Below are 24,006 nucleotides of genomic sequence, written 5' to 3' on the forward strand. Positions count from 1 at the left end.
AAAAAGAAAAAAAAAACGCGAGTTCAGCCACGGAATATCGATTTCAACGTCGTAGTTAAAAGCGCCAAGATTTACAATTGTTACGGCAAGGTCCAGGCCATGGGTCACACGATCTACGCGGACATCGCTGTCTGGTGCGCGGGTGGCAGTGACGGACAAGTCGAAGCCGCTCTCCAAGAAGCTGTCGACACTACAGAGCGTTTTCTAACCGACACGGGACTCCGGCGCTCACCAAAGAAATCGGAGCTCCTTCTCTACAGCCCAAGTAGAAAGGGCCGCAAGCCACAGAACTGGAAACCCCCCTCTGAAATTGACATTAATCTCTACACCAATTGCGGAGATCCCATTCCCAAAGTACCGTCCATTCGAATCTTGGGAATGACACTCGAAGGGGCGGGCTCGAATAACATCACCATTCAAAAACTAGCAAAAAAGACGGATAGCGTCATCGGTCTAATCAGGCGGGTAGCTAACAGAAGGAGAGGCCTGAGCGAAGAGAATCTGTTAAGGCTTGTCCACGCTTTCTTGTTGTGCCATTTTAAGTACGTAGCGGCCATGCACGTCTGGAAGAGGGCCGAGCGAGACAAGCTAAATGCCATGATAAGGAGGGGGATCAAGAGCGCGCTCGGACTACCCAACTACAAACGCACCGACCGACTCCTGCAGTTGGGTATTCATAATACCCTGGAAGAGATTGCAGAAGCACAATAAAGGGCACAGATTCTTAGGCTCTCGGGCACCAGGGCGGGCAGACGACTCCTAACTGAGATGGGCGTCCCCCCGGCCACTGTCGAAGACGCCTACCAGGGCCTTCCGAAAGAGCAGAAAGATAACATCATAATATCGCCCGCCCCGCGCAATATGCATCCCCAGCGCAACGTAGAAATAAGGAAGGCCAGAGCGGTAGCGCTCCTACGCCGCGCAACCGAACTCCCTGGCGGCAGCTGCTTCATTGACGCGGCCCAGTATGCAAACAGCAACAATTTCACGGTAGTTTCAATCAACCACAGAGGTTCGACCGTTAACGCCGCTTCGGTACGAAGCACGTCGTCGCATGCGGCCGAGCGACCGGCCATTGCCTTGGCCCTCCTGGACGACGGACATGCCAATATCTTTAGCGACTCCAGGGCAGCCATCCGCGCCTTCAGCGTTGGCGCCGTGTGTAAGGAAGCCTGTCGCATCCTCGAAGGCAAAAGCATCGCCACCCACACTCTCACGTGGTTCCCCGCTCACATGGGATCCATCATGGGAGGCCCAACAAACCTCAACGAGCTGGCCCATTCCAAGGCGCGAGGTCTCGCTTTCCGCGACCATGGAGAACTCCAACGCCGGCCCGCAGTGGTGGAGAACAGAGATCAACCGACCACATACAACGAAATTGCGCAGCACCTTTATCTCGGCAGGAGAGACTTTCCCCTTCCACACAAGAAGTTAACTAGAGCGCAGGCATTGACCCTCAGATTATTGCAAACAGGTTCATATCCCAACCCGGCTTTATTCCACAAAATTTATCCCGACACCTATGCCACTAGTTCTTGCAGGCACTGCAATGACATCGCTAGCCTAGACCATATGCTCTGGCGTTGCCCCTCGTTACGAGGCACGGAACAAATCAATGTGGACAAGTGGCTCTCCGCTATCAAGAGCCCCGATGCCGGGGCGCAACTATGGGCTGTCCAGAGGGCCCACGATGCGGCGGTCGGGCAAGGCCTGACTGTCCCAACGTGGCAGCGGCCCGCAGCGCGCTGAGTCGCGTACCTCAGGACCTTATTAAAGTTTTGCATCCATCCATCCATACAATTGTTACAATAAGCGTATACGCAGAAAGAGCTTCTCACCGATGACAAGAAACACACAAATGAGTTTCATAAGGTTGTTTTTCAGCATGAGCTTGTGTAGAACGGCTTCTCAAAACTGTACTTTAACTCACTAAAGAACTCTCCGACATCATGCTACTATGCTTTCGCAGCAGTTTTCCCGTATATTCAAGCATGTCCCTTCGTGCAGGTAAATAAATGCGTTAATAATACGCATCTCCTTCACTCGGCTGTTTCTATGAACCTCCGGTGACGCGCTCTTCGAATGCCAACTGAGTAGGTAAGTCTGTCTCCTACTCTATAGCCAATGTGACATGGTAATTCATTCCTGGTATACACTGTTATTTCTTTTACAAAGATGTATTCAGCACTTACATGTCGTGGCAAAGAAGGATGTGGCGAGAATAACAAAAAATTGGAGGTTCATTTCTTTCCTCAACTGAAGATAACTTCTGCAATGAATATAGCTAGCTCACTGTTGTGAGGCGGCTTTCCGTGCAGCTTTTATATACTCTCGAATGAACCTGCACAATAGTAGGCTTAATTGGAAAAAGAAAACAGCATTTCGAAATAGACAGCAACCGTGAGCTCCTTCATGATCCGCTTTGCCATCAGCGTTTGAAGTCAGATTTCAATATTGTTGGAAGGCAGCTTGACAACGTCAAGCTGCCTTTAACATGTTTTAAGATGCTTTAAGATGCCTTTAAGATGTTAAGTGTAAAATACGAAATGATTTTAAATATTTTAAATGTGTTTAAAATTTGTAAATGCTTTTTTATTTGTTTGTTTCAAATGAAAGTGAAAATGAAACGAAATGAAAGTTTTACTGTTCAAAGCAAGTGAAAGCTGCCTCATACCGAGTTTGGCCAGAATATCTTTAGGGGCTGAATTCAAAAATTGTTTTTTATTCAAAACAGTGTTTGCCGTTGGCTGGCCGTGCCAGCTAATAGTATGACCAACATTAGGAGTTGCTGAAGGCTTACAGAACAATTCTAACTAGCTCCCTCAGCTAGCTAGCTCCCTCAGTCGGTCTTGAACCCTGTGGTAGAAACACTTCTGAAGAAGATAAAAACTGGTGCCAGCACGAAAGAATCGGTGAGCAAGGATCCACCTGTAGTGGTTCCCTACATCCACAGGCTTTTGCACCGCCACAAAAAAGTGGCTAACCGATACAAAGTAGCGGTAGCGTTTTCATCTCCAAAAAGCTAGCCCAGCTTAGCCTACGCATATCTTGCGAATTACAATAGGTTGGTTGTTAGAATAGGCATGCTTAATGTTTCATGAAGTGAGCGACAAGCGTCGTTTATGAAGTTACCCTGCCCTGTCAAGAAACATACATTGAACATATGGGCCGTTGCGTGAATGACCGTATTAGGGAATATGCAAGAAATATAATAAATAATGATGGTGAACGGCAAGTAAAACACTGCATGGCTTGCACCAATTGTATTCCACGGTTCCGAGATGTGAGGTTTTTGGGTAGAGGAAGGTTACAAATGGCACGTGAAACCTTGGAAGTGTTCACACTAGAAAAGCTGGCCTGAATTTTGTCAGTGACAAAACTGTTTCTCTGTACAACGCTGAGCAGAAATTTCTTTGACGCTTACTCTGATAATGGAATTTTACTCGAATCTACTTGATGCCTTGTACGCGTCCGCATGCACTTTGGCTATCGGTGGGCTGTATATGTAGGATGCTTTTACGCTCGTTAAACAGTTTAAGTAAGTGCCCGTGTTGTCTCGTTACTTGAGTGTGTAGTTTTGGCGCAAAACTTGTTTGTTATGCCGGATAACCAACGATCTCAGCAGTTCACACTTATTCTTATACAAAGCAGCAATACGACCGAAGCTTGAACATGCATGAGCCATATGGGACCCTTGCCATGGGTTCTCTCACGAACATTCATGAATCCACTCAGAACCTCGCCGCCCCTTTCATTTTGTCCAGTTATGCTCGTCGTGATGTATATCATCCATGAAAATAACCCTTCGTTTAACCGACTTCACCTTGTGGTGCGAGAATTCCCCTCTGTCTTTTTTAAACACAATTTATTAGCCAATCCCTATCTTACAGAAGAACTTTTACGTCGTCCTTATATTTACTCGTCCGTTGACCATCAGGCCAAGGTTGGATTGCCGATTTGGCGCTCCAGTGCTTACCTCAACTCCTTCATGCCGCGCGCCACTACGGAATAGAACCACCTCCCAGCCTTCATTCCTACTATCATTGAAATTGCCAACTTTTAAGAAGTGTACTACCGCCATATCGTGTCAGTGAGCTCCTCTCAGCAGTGGGCTGTAAGCAATAAAAGGATTGACAATGAAAAATAGAAACCAAACCCTCTGAATGATAATGTTTCCTGCGGCACACTTCCTTCGAGTAGCAATAGGCAACCTTTGTAAACATTCCAGAGAACGGGGTAATTAGTGCCGTATAAAGCAATCTGCCCTATGTGTCCATGTTGTTACGTTTCGCCTACGAAGCGCGGTATAGCCGGCGCGGATGCAACGGACGCCGGGGCTTCATTCAAAGCGGCGGATATTTTGGCCCGTTCAGCGCTGCCGCAACGCCTCCCCACCAAGCGCGTCCAGGCATGTTTCAATGCCACGTGTATTCGTGTGTGCGTGTGTGTGTGTGTGCATGTTGGTGCCCACGCTTGTCAAAGCGCGGCAGCCGGGGAGAGGAGCTCCCCGAGTGTGAAGCGAGGAGGCCTGACCGGCGCCGGCCCGGCGGATGCGTCACTACACTCGTCTCAACGTGTCTCTCAGCGTATCCGTGCCCCGCCGTCACGTGCGCCTCTGACGAGGCGTTCCTTCTTGCCCTCGACTCCGAGAGTATAAAAGCAGCTGCCCCTGGACGCGAAGAGACAGGCTCCGATTTCTTCTGTCGAGTAACGTGCTCTCCCGTCTCTCCACTTCGGTCGACCTGACCGGCCGCTCTTTTGCGATGCTAGGATAAACAAGTTGTTTTGTTAGCAGTCGACTCATGCTTTGCCAGGGCCTTCGGATGCTTCCAGTTGTGCCCCAGGCCACCAGGCCAACGCTACCCTTGGGGCTTGCGACCCAGATGCAACAATGTGCTCAAATAATTGATCAATATTAATAGACTGTAGGGATGCCATGAGCTCCTGGCTTCATTATTCTACTTCATATTGGCTCAAACTTCAGGATGCTTTAAAAAGAGATGACCGCTATGAAAACTCCTTTTGAGTGCTTCTTTTTCATTTATTCAGTAGTGTTTTTCCACTCCTTGTTTATTGATGACACGTATTTTCATATGGGAGACTTATACAATGTATGTGCGTAAGCAACCCTTCTCAATGTGTGGCTGGCGTTTGGCACATGTGGCATTGAAGTTGGGGGAAGTTTTTAGGAAATCTGATGAAGCTCGGGTGCCTGTTTAGATGCACACACATAGGAAAATGAACATTTCTAATAAAACAGATTATTTTTATATTAACGAAAAAAATCAAATATGGCGTAAGCATTGTTTTAATGTTTCATTTTCCGTTTATTCGACATGAACGCGAAGTTTTGTAGATGTAGAAAATGTGCGGTGTGAGGATACCTCTTGTGAATAAACGCGAAACATAATACCAAACACAGTTAAAACGGTCATCTTCAATTGAACCGAATGGACGAATAAGCCAAGCCTAGTTTTTATCACATAACTACTCTCGCAGCAAAAACACAAGTGAACTGTGCCAAGATATGCCGAAGATTCACTGTTCGAATTGTAACTATATAATGCCGTATGCGATATTTGCGGAAGGGCTCCGTGATTTGCAGAAAGATAGTTTATGTTAGCTTTGGGAAGGCTTGGTTAGATTAGGCTGGTTTCCTATACGAAGTTTTGTTGGAAAAACTATGGGTCGTACGAAGAGCTTCTTATGTTTCCAATATTCGATGCTCTCATTAAGATACACACGATGTTCATATATATATATATATATATATATATATATATATATATATATATATAGATATATATATAAATATATATATATATATAGTTACCACTGATTAGGAGGCATAGCATGGTCTCTAGTTGGCATTGGCTATTGACTTAACCTAATATATCTTCACGCCGCTTTAAAAGTCGTTGTCAACAAAGTTTCTGCATCAAAGCGGCGCCAAATCCAGTGCTGCCAGTAAATGAAAGCCTTTACCCAAATCAGATGTCTTCTTCTAAGTATTGGACAAATATTCTCCGTAGCTTTCATTGTTTACAGCTGTGAAGCTTTTCTAGTTGACATGCGAATCTCATTGAATAGCTTCTTTGATAGTGTTGCATTGTAGCCTGGTAAAAACTTTCGTGTGTGTTGAATGCGTAAGTATGTCTTCATTGCTTTTGTTCTTTCAGAGCTGGGTCGCGGCATCTCAGTACAAGTTACGCAAAAAAGAATGGGATGAAGCTGAACAAAGGTAAAAACGCCAATAGCGTATATAACATTTGGATCTCCTTAATTAGGAACTTGTTTTCTGATCTATATCAGTCTTTGCAGTCATCTGCAATACTTCAACGTAATAAACATTCGACAGCGTAGTAATAAATCTATGAGCTGAGAAAACACAAAATGTAAGCGAATGAAAGGTGGCTTAAACGCGTAATTCTTGACACTCGTGTAGGAACCAGGTCTATTTTTCGGGAAGTTGACGGCTTCTTTAAATTCTTTTATGAAAGGACATTGGATGTTCTATAGATTCAATTGCTAGTTTTAAGACGCCACATTATTCTGTATTTGACGCCCTTTCTTTGAGCACCAAGCATGCTTGTAGAATTTCATTTTGTTTCCTATTCGAGGGTTTCTTGGAAGCTGATAGTCAAGAATTCGGCGCTTTACTTTTTATAATCCTTCCCTAGTAGTCACGCTGTTCTTGTGTCCTGATCACATGTTTGAGAGTGAAGCCAGCGCTTTAACTATACAAGATGCATCAACCGAAGTTACTTTTCCGTGATGCACTTCGCCGGCATATTGAAAAGGTTGAGGAACATTCCCCCGGGTTCATTGCCATTGATCTCATGCGTCTCAGATTGAACCTTATGCTATAGCTGCACTCAAGGGGCATTTGTCGAATATATTTTCGTGTTGCTTACTAGTGTGGCAGGAAAACTCGCTGAGAAAGTGACAAATTTACAAAAGTACGCGGTGAAGAAATGGGTGTAATTTGGCTGCATGTTTAAGCTTATACACTTATAAAAAGAACTACTGGAGTTCTGAGAATTGTCCACTAATGCGCGAGCATTCTTGCACTTGGCTGAGACTTCATTTCTGCTTAATTTTGCTTACCTACTTTTCCTATCTTATGCGCTTCTGCCTGTGGCCTTTCCTGTGGCAAAGAATAATTCGGCTTTTGCAGAAAATTGTAAGATGTGCTCACTGTATCAAACTCCTTCAAAACGATCGTACCGATTGAGCCGAACGCCAGGCCCAAGCGCGTACCATAGGAGCAGAGCGGTTGAATGTCCTAACTCTGGAAATTGCGCATCTTTGGGCTGATACAAGGCATTACCCTTTTTGCTTGGCAGGGCTTGGAAGTTCACTAAAGAATTCCTAGCATTTTAAGTATTTCAGTGTACTATGAAGACGTTTGTTGGTCTTTTCTGTATAATATGAGTAATATCGGAAGCACAGATTTTATATTAAAATACATGCGGAATATTCTCATATACAATCCTATATTCTCCCAGCCATCCTCTAGGTTATGTGCTAGGGTACGTTTACTTGAGCAAGTACTGGTGAGCGCCCTGATCACGAGACAGAACATTACAAACGAATAAAGATTTTCAAAAAGCGCGCAATGCCGCCTTGTTTAGCACACCAGGTTTCGAAGTGTACATTGCTACGGTGACATGAGCTCGATTTACAGTGGTGGTGGTTGTCGATAAGTTTAGCTTTTCAACCTTTAAGTCACCATAGGGTGACAGTGCCTTACTACATGGCCTGCCTATGAGAAATTGGCTTACATGGTTACAATGGTCGTCGTCAGCTTAACACAATATGCATTTTCAACAAAATTCTTTTTCAACCAAATTTTCGACGAAACTGGAGCATAATGAAGCATTGGAATTCGAAAAAAAAAAGCCAAACCCCAAGTGTACATCCGCATGTACGTGAGATTTCCTGCATAGTATCTCATTAACTATAGGTACAAAGTTGTCGCACCTGAAACGTAACGGTAAAGTAAATAGTATGTAATAGCGTTGGAGTTCAATCCAGTCACAAATTTCTGTGTGGTTCGCAAGTTGTATTGCGGGGGATTGCGATTGTTGAAGAAACGCTCCTCCTATATATATATATATATATATATATATATATATATATATATATATATATATATATATATATATATATATATATTCTCAGGTGGCTGTCACGTTCAAGAACAGAGTAGCAATACGGTGAAAGACAAAAAATAGCTTTTATTGGGCGAACCTGTGCCCATAAAACAGGCTACACTTCCAGCACAACGAGAGCGCCGAACACAGTCGGCGATCATCGAAAATCTGATCAGCGGGCCAAGCTCGTCGGCTTTTATAGATCAGCCGTCGAATGTTCCAGAGTAATCGCTGGGACCCGCATGCCTTCTACAAAGTTCCACGCCATTCGCGTCGCGCATACATGCAATCAGATTACACAAGCTTCAGTGACAACAGACAGCGGATAGAAGCATCGATAATGTTCTAGAAACTTCCGATTCATTTAGACGCGTCCTGCGATGAGCGATAAGATTTCGTGGACGGTAAAAGCGCTCACCCGTAAAAGATAAACGAGTTCACGTGTCAATTCCCCCTCTCAAAAGGCATCGTCCCGGTGCTGCAAACATAACACGAGAGTAAAACACAAAAGGATCCTTGTTAAACAAAGTAACAACAAAGAAACAAAGTCCAAGGTGACACAGTGCAAAAAAATAGAATCAAAAGTTCAGCTATGCGACGTCCCCAAAGTTTATTAGCGCTTGTGAAACTCTTAAGACGCACAACATGAACTACTTCAGGTTGTGAGCGGCGCCGCTGTGAATGCGAAATGCCATTAGCACGACCTCATAGTGCAGTTCGGCAACGCATCGGGTGACCTTGTAGGATCCGAAATTGCGTCGCAATAGTTTCTCACTGAGTCCTCGTCGATGTATTGGGGTCCAAACCCAAACACGGTCACCAGGCTGCTACTGGACGTTGCGCCCTCGGAGGTTGTAGTGCCGGCTGTCGGTACGCTGCTGGTTCTTGATCCGAAGGCGGGTGAGCTGTCAAGCCTCTTCGGTGCGCCGGAGATACGTAGCGACGTCAAAAGTATCCTCGATGGTCACGTGCGGCAGCTGTGCGTCGAAAGTCGTCGTCGGGTTCCTGCCGTAAACCAGCTTGAATGGTGGGATCTATGTTGTTTCTTCCACCGCCTTGTTGTAAGCGAAGGTTACGTACTGCAGGACGGCATCCCACGCCTTGTGCTCGACGTCGACGTACATTGCTAGCATGTCGGCGAAGGTCTTGTACAGGCGCTCCGTGAGAACATTCGTCTGCGGGTGGTAGGCAGTTGTCCTCCCGTGGCTTGTATGGCTGTATTGCAGAATGGCTTGGGTGAACTCTTCTGTAAAAGCCGTTCTGTCGGTGATGAGGACGTCTGGAGCACCATGTTGCAGCACGATGTTCTCGACGAAAAATTTCACCGCTTCGGCTGCGCTGCCTTTCTGCAGAGCTTTAGTTTCAGCGAAGCGGGTGAAACAGTCCGTCGCTACGACAATCCACTTATTTCCTGAACTCGATCTCGGAAACGCTCCCAACAAGTCCATCCCGATCCGCTGAAAATGTCGGTAAGGAGGCTTGATCGGCTGCAGCATTCCCGCTGGCCTTGTCAGTGGTATCTGTTACTGCAATATACTTTTTTTAGTGCGCGATGGCATCGTATTAGTACAATTTACGCAAGAACAGTGTGCGATGCCAATAAACAAAACTAAAAAGGCCTACAGTATATTTAAATTTTTATACGCCTTAATCAGGAACTCGTTCTCTCGTCTAAAATATTGTTTCTTGGAAACGGCGACAAATTATGATATTGTAAATTTGTCAATGCAGTAATAAAATTATGAGAACATCAAAGCTTAAGACGTAAACCAGTGTTACATGGCACAAAAACGGCTATCTCGACACTTTGGAAGCCAGCTCGATTTTCAGGAAGTTCCCCGGTTTTCTCCTATGTTTAAAGATTGTCTATATCCCAAAGATTCGATGTCTATTTTTAAAACCCGACATTTTTCCGCATTTAATGCCGTATGCTTAAGCACTAAGGCTGCTTGCCCAATTTTGTTTCGTTTCCAGCACAAGGCTTTCTTGTAAGCTGAAAACAGACAAAAAATGTGCCCTTTACATTTCAAATTCCTTCGCCGCTAGTGGCGTGGTCCACGTGCCTTGATCACACATTGTTAGAGTGAACCCAACAGGAGATCCGTATCAGATAACTTTGCCGTGACGCACTTCAGCGGCGTCTGGAAATGGATGCAGAAAGTTCACCGGGTTCATTTATAATGATCCCACACGTTGTCGAAGTAAAAGTTGCTGCATATCTGCACGCAAGCGTGTTTTGTCAAAATGTCTCTGGGGTTGAACGTGACGTCAACCTAGGTATACAAGCAAAATCGGCAATAACATATTTATTGACCATCTTTATTCTGCCTAACATCAGGCGGTTGGATACCAAAGCTTCTTTTTCCAACTTCATTTTGGCTCAAACTTATGGATGCTAAAAAGCAGAGGACCAATATGAAGTCCTTTTTTGATTGCTTGTTTTTTTTTATAATTATTGAGTGGCGTTTTTCTGCTGCCTATTTATTGATGACACGTGTTTTGAAATTTGAAATTTATACAACCTGTGTGCGTAAGCAACCCTTCTCAGTGTGTGGTTGGCGTTTTGCACATGTGGCATCGAAGTTGGCGGGAAGTTTTCGGGAAATCCGATAAAGGTCGGGTGCCTGTTTCGGCTCACGACCTTCTAATGTTTCATTTTCTGTTTATTCGACCTGAACACAGAGTTTTGTAGACGTAGAATATGCGCGGTGTGAGGATACCTCTTGTGAATAAACGCGAAACCTAATCCACAAACACAGGTAAAGCGGTCGTTTTCGGTTGAACCGAATGGACGAACAACGCTAGCCTAGTCTCGATCACATACCTGCTCTCGCAGCAAGAACAACTGAACTGTGCCAAGATATGCCGAAGATTCGCTGTAACTTTGTAACTATATAATGCCCTATCCGATATTTGCGGAAGGGCTCTGTGATTTCCTTAAATATAGTTTACGTTTGCTTAGGGAACGCTCGGTTAGGTTAGGCTAGTTTCTTATACTTAGTTTTGTTGTAAAAACTAAGGTGCATACGAAGCCCTCTATTGTTTCCAATACACAATGTTTTCAATAAGATGAACATGCCGTCTCTTTACATATAATTACTATTTATTTGGAAGCATTCCAGTGTGGTTGGTTTGCATTGTTTGTGGCGTTAATCTAAAAACCATCAAGCCGTTTTAAAAAGTCGTTTTCAACAAAGTTTTTTTCATGAAAATGGCGTCAAGTCCAATGCTACAATTAAAGAAAGAGAAATCCCAAGTCTTCATCAAAATATAGGTGAATGTTTTTAATAGGTTTCATTACTTATTGATGTGAAATAGTCCTAATCGACATGTGAATCTTAGTACGCGGCATAAGGATACACTGTAGTCTGGCAAAAACTTTCGTGCGTTTCGATTGCGTAATAATTGGGGAAGGGCTTCGTGATTGCCGTAAAGATAGTATAATGTAGCTTTGGGAAGGCTCGGTAAGGTTAGGCTAGTTTCCTGTAGTTGTGCGGTAAAACAATGGGGCATACGAAGCGCACCTTATCTTTCCCATACACGAAGCCCTCAATAAGGGAAACATACTATATTATATATATATATATATATATATATATATATATATATATATATATATATATATATATATATATATATATATTGTTACGAGGAGTTGCGGAGGAATGGTTTTATTTACAGGAGAATTGGACGATGATGGTAGCGTGATCGTAGCGCAGCCCGGCCTCTCAAACTCCTCGTTCTCTTCGTCTTCTCTTCCTTCTCTTCTTGTCCGTACCTTTCGTATCTGTTACATTTCCCCGCAAGCAGACGAAGCCCGTGGGGCGAGTCAGGATGGACAAGGAGGGTAGAAAGGCTTCAGGCGAGCAATATGAGTCAGTTGAGTTCTGCTTGATCGCCGACCATTGCACAGTAGGCGAGCTATGACGTAAGTGAGTTCGCTCAGGCGGTCCACAACTACATATGGGCCGGAATATTGTGACAGGAACTTTTGGCACAATCCACGCTTGCGTTGCGGTGTCCAAAGAAGAACTAAGTCACCTTTCTGCAGCGATACTTGTACGTAACGGTCGTCGTATCGCTCTTTCGAACGCCTTTGCGAGGCCAGAGTACGAATACGAGCTATTCGACGCGCTTCTTCTTCGAGACACAAAGTCTCCGATACAGAATCATCACTGTGCAGAACGAAGGGTAAGAAAGTGTCCAGAGGGCTTCGCGGTAACCATGCATACAGGAGATAAAATGGGCTATAGTTCGTGGTTTCGTGCTTCGCCGTGTTGTACGCATAGGTGAGGAAAGGCAGCACGTCGTCCCAGTTCTTATGATTGGAGGAGACGTACATAGCAAGCATGTTAGTCAGCGTTCTGTTTGTCCTTTCAACGAGGCCATTGGTCTGTGGATGATACGGCGTGGAATGACGAAACTGTGAAGTGCACAAACGAAGCAACTCTTGAATGGCATCAGCCGTGAACTGGCGCCCACGGTCGCTGATGATGACACGTGGTGGGCCATGACGAAGGACCACGGAACGGAGCAGGAACACCGCCACGCAAGCAGCAGTGGAAGACGGTATGGCTGCAGTTTCTGCATACCGTGTAAGATGGTCTACGCAGACAATTATCCAGCGGTTCTTGTTGTTGGATAACGGGAATGGACCCAAAAGGTCAATGCCTACTTGCTCGAACGGCGTACTGGGCGGTGTCAATGGCCGAAGGGGACCCGGGGCTGCGGTGGTCGGTCGCTTGTGACGTTGGCACGTTTCACAACTAGCGACATAGCGCTTGGTTGTTTCGTACATCTTGGGCCAGTAAAAGCGCTCCTGCGTGCGGTGCAGCGTTCGTACGAAGCCGAAATGGCCGGATGTCACATCGTCATGCATGGCGCGCAGAACGTCGGAACGGAGACTCTCGGGGACAACCAGCAGAAAACGCGCTCCATGCCCGGAGTAATTAGTTTTGTACAGCGATTTATCACGGACAGTAAAGCGACCGCTGCCTTTAGAAGTACGGGCGGCGACAAAAAGCGGATCAAGGGTAACATCATCCCGTTGTTCTCGCTCAAAGTCTGCCGCGTCAGGGAACGTAGGAGTAACAGCAGCGAGACAGTCGTCAAAATTCTCAGCATCGCAGTCGGTAGTCGCAAGAGGAATCCGAGAGAGGCAGTCTGCGTCAGCGTGACGACGGCTACTCTTGTACGATACCACAAAGTCGTATTCCTGGAGGCGCAGTGCCCAACGTGCGAGGCGACCAGAGGGATCACGCAAACCGACCAGCCAGCATAAAGAATGATGGTCGGTGATAATCTTGAATGGTCTACCGTAGAGATAACATCGAAACTATTGTACGGCGAAAACGGCTGCCAGGCATTCCTGTTCCGTGACCGTATAATTGCGTTCAGATTTGCTCAGACAACGGCTGGCATATGCGACAACATGTTCGGCGCCACTGTGACGTTGTACAAGCACCGCTCCTATCCCGATTCCACTAGCATCAGTGTGAACTTCAGTCGGGCAACATTAATCGAAGTGACGCAAGAGGGGTGCTGACGATAGTATAAACTTCAGTTGAGAGAATGATGCGTCACAGTCTGGTGTCCCATTGAAGGATGCATTTTGTCGCAAAATACTTGTCAAAGGATAAACGATGTCGGCAAACCGGGGAACAAAACGACGAAAATACGAACATAGGCCAATGAATGAGCGGAGTTCTCGTGCTGACTGCGGTGGCTTGAAGGAGCTCACTGCTTCAATCTTAGGAGGATCGGGTCTGACGCCATCCTTGTCGACTAAGTGTCCCAGGACCAGTGTTTGACGTTCGCTGAAGCGACACTTTTTTTAGTTTAGGACCAGTCCAGCTTTCTCAATGCAGTCGAGAACGACGCTGAGGCGTTCGTTATGTTTTTCAAACGTGCGGCCAAAGATTACATCATCTAGGTAACACATGCATATCTCCCACTTTAGACCACGTAGTACTGTGTCCATGAATCTTTCAAAGGTGGCAGGAGCATTGCAAAGGCCAAAAGGCATAACATTAAATTCGAATAGGCCATCTGGAGTCACGAAAGTGGTCTTTTCCTTGTCGGCAGGGTCCATAGGTATTTGCGAATACCCCGATCGCAAATCAAGTGTTGAGAAGTAAGAAGCAGCGTGTAAGCAATCAATGACGTCATCTATTCGCGGTAGTGGATAGACATCCTTCTTCGTCACTGCGTTTAGATGTCTGTAATCCACGCAGAATCTCCAGGAGCCATCTTTTTTTCGGACCAGGATTACTGGGGCTGCCCATGGACTAGATGATTCTTGAATGACACCTTTGTTCATCATCTCCTTGACTTGGTCGGCAATAACTTTGCGTTCGGACGATGACACTCGGTAGGGCTTCTGGCGGATGGGGTGTGCTGAGCCGGTATCTATTCTCTGACGAGCGCGGGACGACGGTAAATGAAGGGGTGCATCTCTATGCGTGAAGTCAAATGCAGCCATATGCCTGGCAAGGACTTGTACCAGTGCTTGTCGTTCCGATGTACCGAGACCCTTGCTGATCATGTCAAGCATTAGCTCTTCAGAATGGCGATTATCGCAAGGAGAGCAAGCTGTAGAGACGTCCGTAGTTAGTGCCGCTATTGAGCTACATGCGGCTTCATCGAAAAGAGCGATTTTCATACCGCGAGGAAGGACAACCGGCGTGGCGGAACAGTTCAGCGCCCACAATGTGGCGACTCCTTCCTTCATGCACACGACAGAGCAGGGCACAAGTATATCTTTTTTTAGCACAGTTTATGCGGAGAGGTCTAACTACAAGGTCAACACAATCAGCATCAACAGTAGTTGCCGAAACACGAACGGGCGTCAGGCACCACGATGGTGCAATCACTTCATCAAGAACACTGAGTGTGTTTGCGTCCCTGTCTTCACCACCCGAGCTTTGTTAAGAATGTGCTGATATTAATAACTTGTTCAATGATATTTCGCCACAACCACAGTCCACGGAAGCGCCGCACTGTTCAAGAAAATCGATACCAAGTATAACATCGTGCGAACAACGAGAAAGAACAAGGAATTCCGACACAAACACTTTCCCAGCCAACGAAACACTCACAGCACAAACACCAAGGGGATGAAGCCACTCACCGCCTACTCTACGAAAGGTAGTACCGTCGTTCCAAGAAAACATAACTTTGTGGCCTAGATGGTTTTTGAAAGCGAGGCTCATCACAGACACAGTCGCCCCAGTATCCACTAACGCCATGGTCGGTATGCCGTCAATCGAGACATTCACGTTGTTTTTGTACATCACATCAGGCAGAGGTATTTCTTGCAAAGACCGTCCGGCGACCACACCTCCATTGGCCGCGGATGCTAGTTTCCCGGCGGCGGTGAGGAAAAACGGCGCCGAGGGGACGGAGAGCGACGGAGACAGCTATTTGGTGGCGTCAGACTCCGGTCAGATGCTGGCGAATCGCTGCGTCTTGTCTCGTGTGAGAAGTGATCCCTTGGAAGCAAATCGGTCGTCCGCAGGTCATATGAAGTACGGGTTCTGGGTGGCGAGAGCATCGATGGTGTCCTACGTGATTGACGGGCTTGGCGACAATACCGAGCTATATGGCCTGTGGAACCGCAGTTGTAGCACACGGGAGGGTCGCGGTTCACAGCGTCTTCCTCGAAACGAATGGTTGACGGCTGCGGGCGGCGAGAAAGTTCGTGGTCATGTGGATAACGTGTCTCTGCTGCTTGCTGAAATCCGGTATATCTTTCATAAGTCGCGTCGTGGTAGTAGGGTCGGTGCTGTTCTTGTCGCGGCCTGACAGAAGACGCCGGGCCTCGGGGGTAAAAACGCGGCTGCTCTCGTTGTGGCCGAGCGTCATAAGTAGGACCTCTGTCGTGGAGACGTGGCTGCTGTCGGGGCGCGAGTTCATAATCCTCAGTGCCCCTTGCCGCAGGATACGGGGAGAAGGATGCCACGTTTGGCTCAAAATCTGGTGGTAGGAGGAAGCTAGGAGTGCTTGGATGTGTCACTTGCGCGTGCAGGCTGAGCTCTTCCCGAACTATTTGTCGTATCGTTGATGCCAGATCGAGGGGCTGGTTGCTGTCCACGCTTGCAACTGTAGTCACATTGGCTAGCCTGCCGAACTTCGGCGTGATGCGCCTCGTCTTCAGTTGCTCGAAAGTACGACAGTGCCGAATGATGTCAGCGACGGAAGCCAGGCTGTCTTTTGCAATGAGGAAATTGTAAACATCCTCGGCAATTCCTTTTAGGATGTGCCCGACTTTGTCCTCCTCGGACATTACGGAGTCCACCATCCTACACAGTTTGATTACTGCCTCAATGTAGGTCGTGCAGGTTTCGCCTAGTACTTGCGCACGTCGCAGTAGCGTCTGTTCTGCCCTTTTCTTTTTCGTCGCGGAGTCGCCGAATCGCTCTTTGATTTCCGAAACAAATCTGCCCCATGTTGTGAATGTTTCCTCGTGGTTGTCGAACCATACCAACGCAGTATCCGTTAGAAAGAACACGGCGTTAGAAAGCTGAGAAGCGCTGTTCCACCTGTTGGCGGCACTCACCCGGTGATAATGGATGAGCCATTCCTCGACGTCTTCGTCCGCTCTTCCGGTGAAGGGACGCGCATCTCTCAGTTGCAGAACAGAACTTGTCGGGGCAGCAGTTGGAATGGGCCGTTGTTCGTCTGCGTCGTGGGACATGTTCAGCTCAGGTGAATTCGGTGGGAGTCCAGCAAGGCGACGGCTCCGTCGAAGAACTTGTGGTTCAGCCTCCGTCTTCGGGTGTCGATTACCCAGCACCTCCACCACAACTGTTCCGAGGAGTTGCGGAGGAATGGTTTTATTTACAGGAGAATTGGACGATGATGGTAGCGTGATCGTAGCGCAGCCCGGCCTCTCAAAGTCCTCGTCCTCTTCGTCTTCTCTTCCTTCTCTTCTTGTCCGTGCCTTTCGTATCTGTTACAATATATATAATTACTATTCATTGGGAAGCATAGCATTTCCCCTAGTGTGCACTGAATATTGGTTTAACTAATATATGATCATGCGAAGCTTCTCAGATGGTATGTGGCATAGTGTTGCATTGCAGTCTGGCAAAAGCATTCGTGTGTTTTGTGTGCGTAAGCATGAATTCATCTCTTATGTTATATTTAAACGCTTTGTCTCCGCAACTAGTACAAATTACGCAAAATATATATGAAAAAAGCTAAGAAGGCCAACACTGTAAATAATTATTGATTACATTCATAGGGAACTCGTTCTCTCTTCTTTATATATTCTTTGTATTCATCTGCAATGTTTGAAGCTATTGTTTATTTGACAGCGTAGTATTAAACTTAATGGCTGTGAATACTCAACATGTAAATAACGTTACCGGGCAGAAACACGGATTTTTGACACTCGTGTAGAAAACAGCTTTATTTTTGGGGAAGTTGAACGATTTCTTTAATTCGTTCTTAAAACATATTGGATGTTCTATAAATTCAGTTTCCAGCTTTAAAACGCAATATTATTCTGTATGTGACGCCATTTCTTTAAACATCAATGCTGCATGTCGAATTTCATTGGGTTTCCAGTTCAAGGGCTTTGCGGAAGCTAAAGCAGTACAAAAATATGTGCTTTAAATTTTGAATATCTTTGCTAGTATTCGCGCGGTCCATATGTACTGATTATATGTTTGATTGAAGCCTGCGATATACTTACACAAGACGCCGATCAATAAAAATAATTTTCGATGATGCATTTGACCGACATTTAGAAGTCGATGCAGAACTATCGCCCGTGTTTATTTACATTGATCACTTGAGTTGTCAGATCGAACTTTACGCTATATCTCCACACAAGGCGCAATTTGTCGAATATACTTTTGTGTTACTTACTAGTGTGCAGGAAAACTCGCTGAGCAAAATAACAAAATGACAAAATTGCGTGGTGACAAATTGGGTGTAGTTTGGGTGCTAATTTATTGCTTACACGTTTATAAAATGAAGTACGATACCTTTAGAATTGTATACTAATCCGTAATCATCTTTAGGCTCGGCCGGGACTTCGTTTCTGCTTAATGTTGCTTACTTTCTTTACCTAGCTTGTGCACCTCTGCCCCTGCCTTTCGGGGTTCAAAGACTGATTGTGCTTTTGTAGAAAATTGTCAGATTTTCTCCGCTGTATCCGGCTCCTTCAATGCGACCCCATCGAGAGAGGCTAACGCCAGACAAGATCGCACATCGTCGCAGCAGAGTGGTCGAAAAGCACAGCAGCTGCTGCAGTTGTGCGTGGGGCGTTCCGTGAAAGTAGAGTGCATCGTCCTGATGCGATGCAATCACGGTGTACGAAAAATATATTCAGATGCTGGCACTGCGTGCACCGAGTGTCCCTGGTATGTTCGCCAACGCCCGCGCGCTCCTAGTAGCTCTGCTGCGAGCCGATATATGGCGCCGCGGTCAGCGGACCCACCTTGGTGGAGCGGGCAGCTTGACATGCCTCTGCCGCTCCTGAATTTCAGTTCGTAGTGGAGTAAGTGAAATTCAAAGCGCGAAGAATATTCGTTATTTCAGAATAAAGTGATAATTGCACCATGCATAATTACTTTGCTCATAATTAAGTTGGCTCACCCAAATTTCTTCTTTGTCCATCACTTAACCTACTTGGCCCACCCCCACTTTTAATCTGGCTTACTGCCAAGTTTCAACTTTGCATATCGCGTAATTTGCTTGCCCCCATCCGCCCTACGAATTTAACTTGCCCACCGCAAATTTAGGGATGGGCAAGGTAAAGCGAACCTCAATATTTCTCTTGGCTACCCAAAAATTTCAGCGGATACGCGTCCAAATTTTAGTGTCCTACACTCAAATTTCAACTTGTCCCATTGCCCACTTTAGGTAGACGCATCTCCAAATTTCAAGTTAGGCTACCCCTAAGTTTGTGACGGTAGTCCCAAAATTTAGGTTGGCCCACCCCCAGATTTCATGTTGGCTCAACCCCTTATGTGTGTTAACCCCCCCCAAGAAAAAAAATTCAATTTTGCCCTCGCCCAAATTTCAGTTGGTGCACCTTCAATTTTCAAGCTGACCAAACTACGAATTTCAGATGGCTCCCCCCTAACATAAGGTTCCCGATATATGTTCTTGGAGCCCTATGCATCTATATAGGTGCGTACTTCTTATTTTATTTTTTTGCTTTAAATTGTTGCTTATCCCTTAAAAGCTACGAACCATCTAAATTTTTAATAATGCAACAATTAAGTGGCTTAACTTTGGAAATCACGCGTATTTGTACTGACACATGGCATTACAGTTTTCGCTTGGCAGGTCTTAGGAGTTCGCTAAAGAATGCTTACGCACTAATATGTGTTGCAGTATGTATATCAAAATGTTTCGGATTTTTCTGTATAATATGAGCATTATCACAAGCACCAGTTTTGTAGTAAAGTACAAGCGGAATATTCTCCTCTCTAATCCTATGTTCTCCCAGTCAGTCTTTATGTGCTCAGGTAAGTTTACTAGGGCAAATGCTTGTCTATCACAGTGATAAGGAGACAGAACGTTACAGACAATAAATATTTGTTAGAGCGCATACTGCCAACATTATCAAAAATGACGCGTGGTTTACTGTTACCCGGGAATACAAAAGTGTACAATATTTGCATTATACCGACACTAACATATGGGACTGAAACTTGGAACCTTACATGCAAGCTAGAGAAACAAGTAGGAACAGTGCAGCAAGCGATTGAACAAAAAGCGTTATTCATGGCGTTAACAGACCGCAAGATGCCGTTTGGATTAGAGAGCAAGTGGGATTACTCAATTTTCTAGTTGACATTAGGAGACAACCCGAACTCTAAGGTTTAGAGAGAATTTGCTGAATGAAGGAATGTCAGCCAGTAAGCGGTCAAGCACGGCAGATAATTGGCGTTCTGATGAAATTAAATATTGGCATGCAGGATATCGAATAATTTACATAGAGACATAGGTAATTTGAAATCACTGGGAGAGGCATTCGTACAGCAGTAGACAATAACAGTTTGATAATTTTCGTTATGTGTATATCACTATAATTGGCTCACTATATCTCAATATGGTGAAGCTACTGCGGCAAAGTTTACGCCTTCCTCGCTAGATGTTTACCCATTCATTCTCAATGTGTCTGAAATACTGCGCACAATTTGTGCACCGTCTTAACCACGTTGAAAACTAGCGGGGATCTCTTGAACTTTGCTAAGCCGTCAATAATAATCTTAGGGACAACCGCGCATTCCAGCGGGTTTTAAGCAGCAAAATCTTTCATGCGTCACTTTCTCCCAAAGCACTTTCCTCCAAAATGGAAATCAATTGTAAGTTTCTTGCCATTTCTTGGCCGACTCGTAGTTCTCCTTTCTTTGGGAAATAATAAAATACGAAATTGCCGAGAAATAAAATATTTTCGTCATTTAGTCACGTTCTAGTACATTACCATAGAGTGACAACAATTGAAAATAAGGTCACGCTTTCTGTGATCTGCTCTAAAGGTAATCATTCTTTTGCAGACATCGGTTTCTATGTTTTGAAGGATGATACATATGTCCTACACGAGTTCATGAAACCTCAACATAAATGTCTCATGAAACAGAACAAATCACTGAAGGAGGTAAGTGAACTTGATGAAGCGTGTCTTCGTTCAGGAACACTACCCTCGTCAAAATAATGTCGATAATAGGGGTTGAACGCTACGCAGCGCGTAAATTGCCTGGTGGTGGTTCAGGCCATTGCTGATAGGATTGGCTGTGCTGTCATGGAATCGGACGTTGCCCCTGTGCATCGCGCTCCTGATAAAAGGACACGAACATTTTTGCACGTTTTTGTTAAAGGTCTGAGGGCGCCGAGTTTGCAGACAAGGCAAGAAAGGTCAGGCCGGCTATATGAGGCATCGGTTTCTTCTCCGTTTAACAACCAGCCAATTTTCATCAATGGTCACCGCAGACGTTGTAACAAACGAATCTCCGCGCAGGCCGTTGAGCTCAAAAAAGTAAAGGTTTGAAGTGCCTCTGGACTGGCCACTCTGTGAACAAAGCCGGGAAATCAAACAGCAGCCGCGTCCATGGTATGTATGATGATGCGCATATGTGATAGATATGGCGATCATTCAGTGATCGTGCAAGTACTTTTCGCATTAACTACAGTTGCTGTTTTGTCTTTTTACAGCGAATTTGTTTATGGCTGGCTAATCCATCCGCCTGTCGCGTGTACGCCGAAAACTCCTCCGACGCAACCCCATGCGCATGCTCAAAAAAAGATAAAAAGAGGCGTGTGATTGGCTGCGCCAGTAGTGACGTCATTGCTCTCCGTCGCAGCCGAGCGCACGTGCTGCACTTTCTCTTCGTCTCCGAAATGGGTAGGCCACGTGCCATAGGTACTCTCGCAGTACAGGCAGCTTTCGACCAGGAACGCCACGAGCATAAGTGGGAGCGAGCTCATCTACGCCATGCCGATACTGCAACCGAGGCACAAGAACAGGTTCGTGCAGTAGAGCGCTAGCAGTAACTGCCTCCAGAGGATCCGGCAGCCTACCAATCTGTCGTTTAATGAACCATCGTTACTAACCCAGATTTAAACATCTGGGCTGCACGTTTCAGCTTTCCTGGTTAACTATTGGTACGGAGTGCTTGGGCGGTAATTTTTTGCCTTGTGTTTTCCTGTGACCAAGGCACATCTTTTTTCAATGATAATTCACCTACGTTCTCTTTCCTTTACTGCAGCATTCGTACTTTACGCAGGCATCATGCCAATCTATTGAACTTTCTTTCCATGCCTGACCACTCTTTATACAGCGTTTACTCATCGGAGACCTGGACACATCTTCTTATGGTACTTTGTATGGTCTGTAGGCTCTAAATGCGAACTAAATAATTGTACTTCACACAGTGGAGGCGGGTGGGCTGCTTTCATCAGATGATCATTGCCCTACGTTCGACAGTACGATCTTGCTTTTCGTGACATGTTATGCAAATCAATCAGGTTAGACAAGGGCCGCAATTGTCTGCCAGTCAGTAAGTCTATACAGCACTAGGTGAGGTGCATTTTTCATCGTCAACATCATATGCGGGATTCGGTTCTCAACTCGAAGCTATATTACATAAGTTGGCGAATGCAACTTATGTAATATTACTAATGTAATAATTGTGTTTGACATATGCTGTTGTTAACCCCCCCCCCTATGTAATGCCCATAAGGGCCTTTAGGGTATCTGAATAAAAAAAAAAAGATATAATAATTTGCGGACGCCAACACTCTTCTCAATTTCAACTGTCATTCCCACTGTGCCTATGTACCTTGTCTACTGAGGTATGGCTTTTCTTCCCTAATTCAGGCACCAACTAGACGTGATCTTTTAGGCTCTTCCACGCTGATTGATCACATATTTTATTCATTAGGTTCTCATTCTGATTGCTTCTCTTATGTAATCAATTATGCAATTACTGACCAATCAACTTTTATTTTTGGCTACGTTCAGAAACAGTTAAAATTGTAAAAGAAATGTTAAAGCTTCGTTAACCAAAACAAAGTTTACTCTAGAGGTTCATACTACAAACTGGAATGACGTATGTATGAAATTTTTACTGAGAAAGCATTTTCTATTTTCCATTCCAGAATGACTAAATGCTTTGGTCCGTGTAGTACTTATTTACAAGTCACCCATTGGTTTTCTACTCAAAGAAATTCGTGGATCACAGATGCTATCTTTTATTCCATAACAAGAAACCACAATCAACACGAAAAGGTGAAATCAGAGCCCTTTAACATAAATTTTAAAAATCGCTTCTATTAATACTCAGACACAAAAGGAGACTTCTAAGAAAACGAAATACTTGAAAATGAAGATAATACAAGGCGTATCTGGAAACAAATTCAACAGTGTCTAAATACGAAAGCGTCCGATTCGGCTACCAGAAAAATTATCGTCAGTGATCATGAGCACACCAGAAATACTGATGTTTGCTAACGCATTTAGTGAACACTTTGTTCCTTCTGATAACGGACCTCCAGCTAGTGCAGTGCCTTGTATCTGGCGTCGATCGGGCTCATTTATTTTGGTCCTGTTTCACCGCCTAAAGTCTGCAATGTTATTTCATCCTTTCAATCAAGTGGACCTGGCCTTGATTCTACCAAACCAGGTCTTATGAAGCTTGTTTCTTCTAACACGTCACCTCTCCTTGCTGATAATTTTAACAAAATGTTCCGTGCTGGTATATTGCCTAACTCGCCCGTTGTTATTCAAATAATTCATGTATTCAAAAAAAAAAGAAATCGTGAAAACAATAACAATTACCAGCCCCTTTCTACCTTGCCATATTTAGCAAGGTTGTTGAAAGTCGTGTCTATACTCGCCTCATGCATTTCCTAAAAAAGTATATATATATGCCTGACGACGCCAGCCAAACATCACCTACGGCATCGCCAACAATGATTTGTCCTGGCTTAGTGCGTCATCGTGATCATCCGATTTTCAGCGCTTCCGAAGAATACGACGTAGAAGATTGGCTTTCGACATATGCTCGGGTGAGTGCCCACAATAAATGGGACGATGCTGCGAAGCTCAGTTACATGAACGTCTATCTCACGGGTGTAGCTAGCTTGTGGTACCACAACCACGAATCCGACCTCAGCACCTGGCCAGATTTCAAGGTGCGCATTAAGCAAGTCTCCGGTCGCCCTAAGGTGCGGAAGCTCCGTGCCTAAGAGCGCTTGCGCGACCGTTCCAAACAACCCGGTGAAAACATCACCAAGTACATAGAAGGCGTTGTGGTCCTTTGCAAGCGCGTCGATCCATCGATGACTTAGTCTGACAAGATCCGTTACGTAATGAAGGGCATGGAAGACG

General features: G+C 45.3%; 1 long non-coding RNA gene across 1 annotated transcript; it reads left to right on the forward strand.

Moving 5' to 3' along the window:
- The first annotated feature begins 2,020 nt into the window (after positions 1-2,020).
- Positions 2,021-21,026, forward strand: LOC142591080 (uncharacterized). Its single transcript, XR_012830330.1, has 4 exons — positions 2,021-2,097; positions 6,180-6,241; positions 19,237-19,298; positions 20,675-21,026. It is a non-coding gene; the product is annotated as an uncharacterized LOC142591080 (long non-coding RNA).
- Positions 21,027-24,006: the final 2,980 nt, after the last annotated feature.

This window comes from Dermacentor variabilis, chromosome 8 (genome assembly GCF_050947875.1).
Source record: "Dermacentor variabilis isolate Ectoservices chromosome 8, ASM5094787v1, whole genome shotgun sequence".
Lineage (NCBI taxonomy): Eukaryota > Metazoa > Arthropoda > Arachnida > Ixodida > Ixodidae > Dermacentor > Dermacentor variabilis.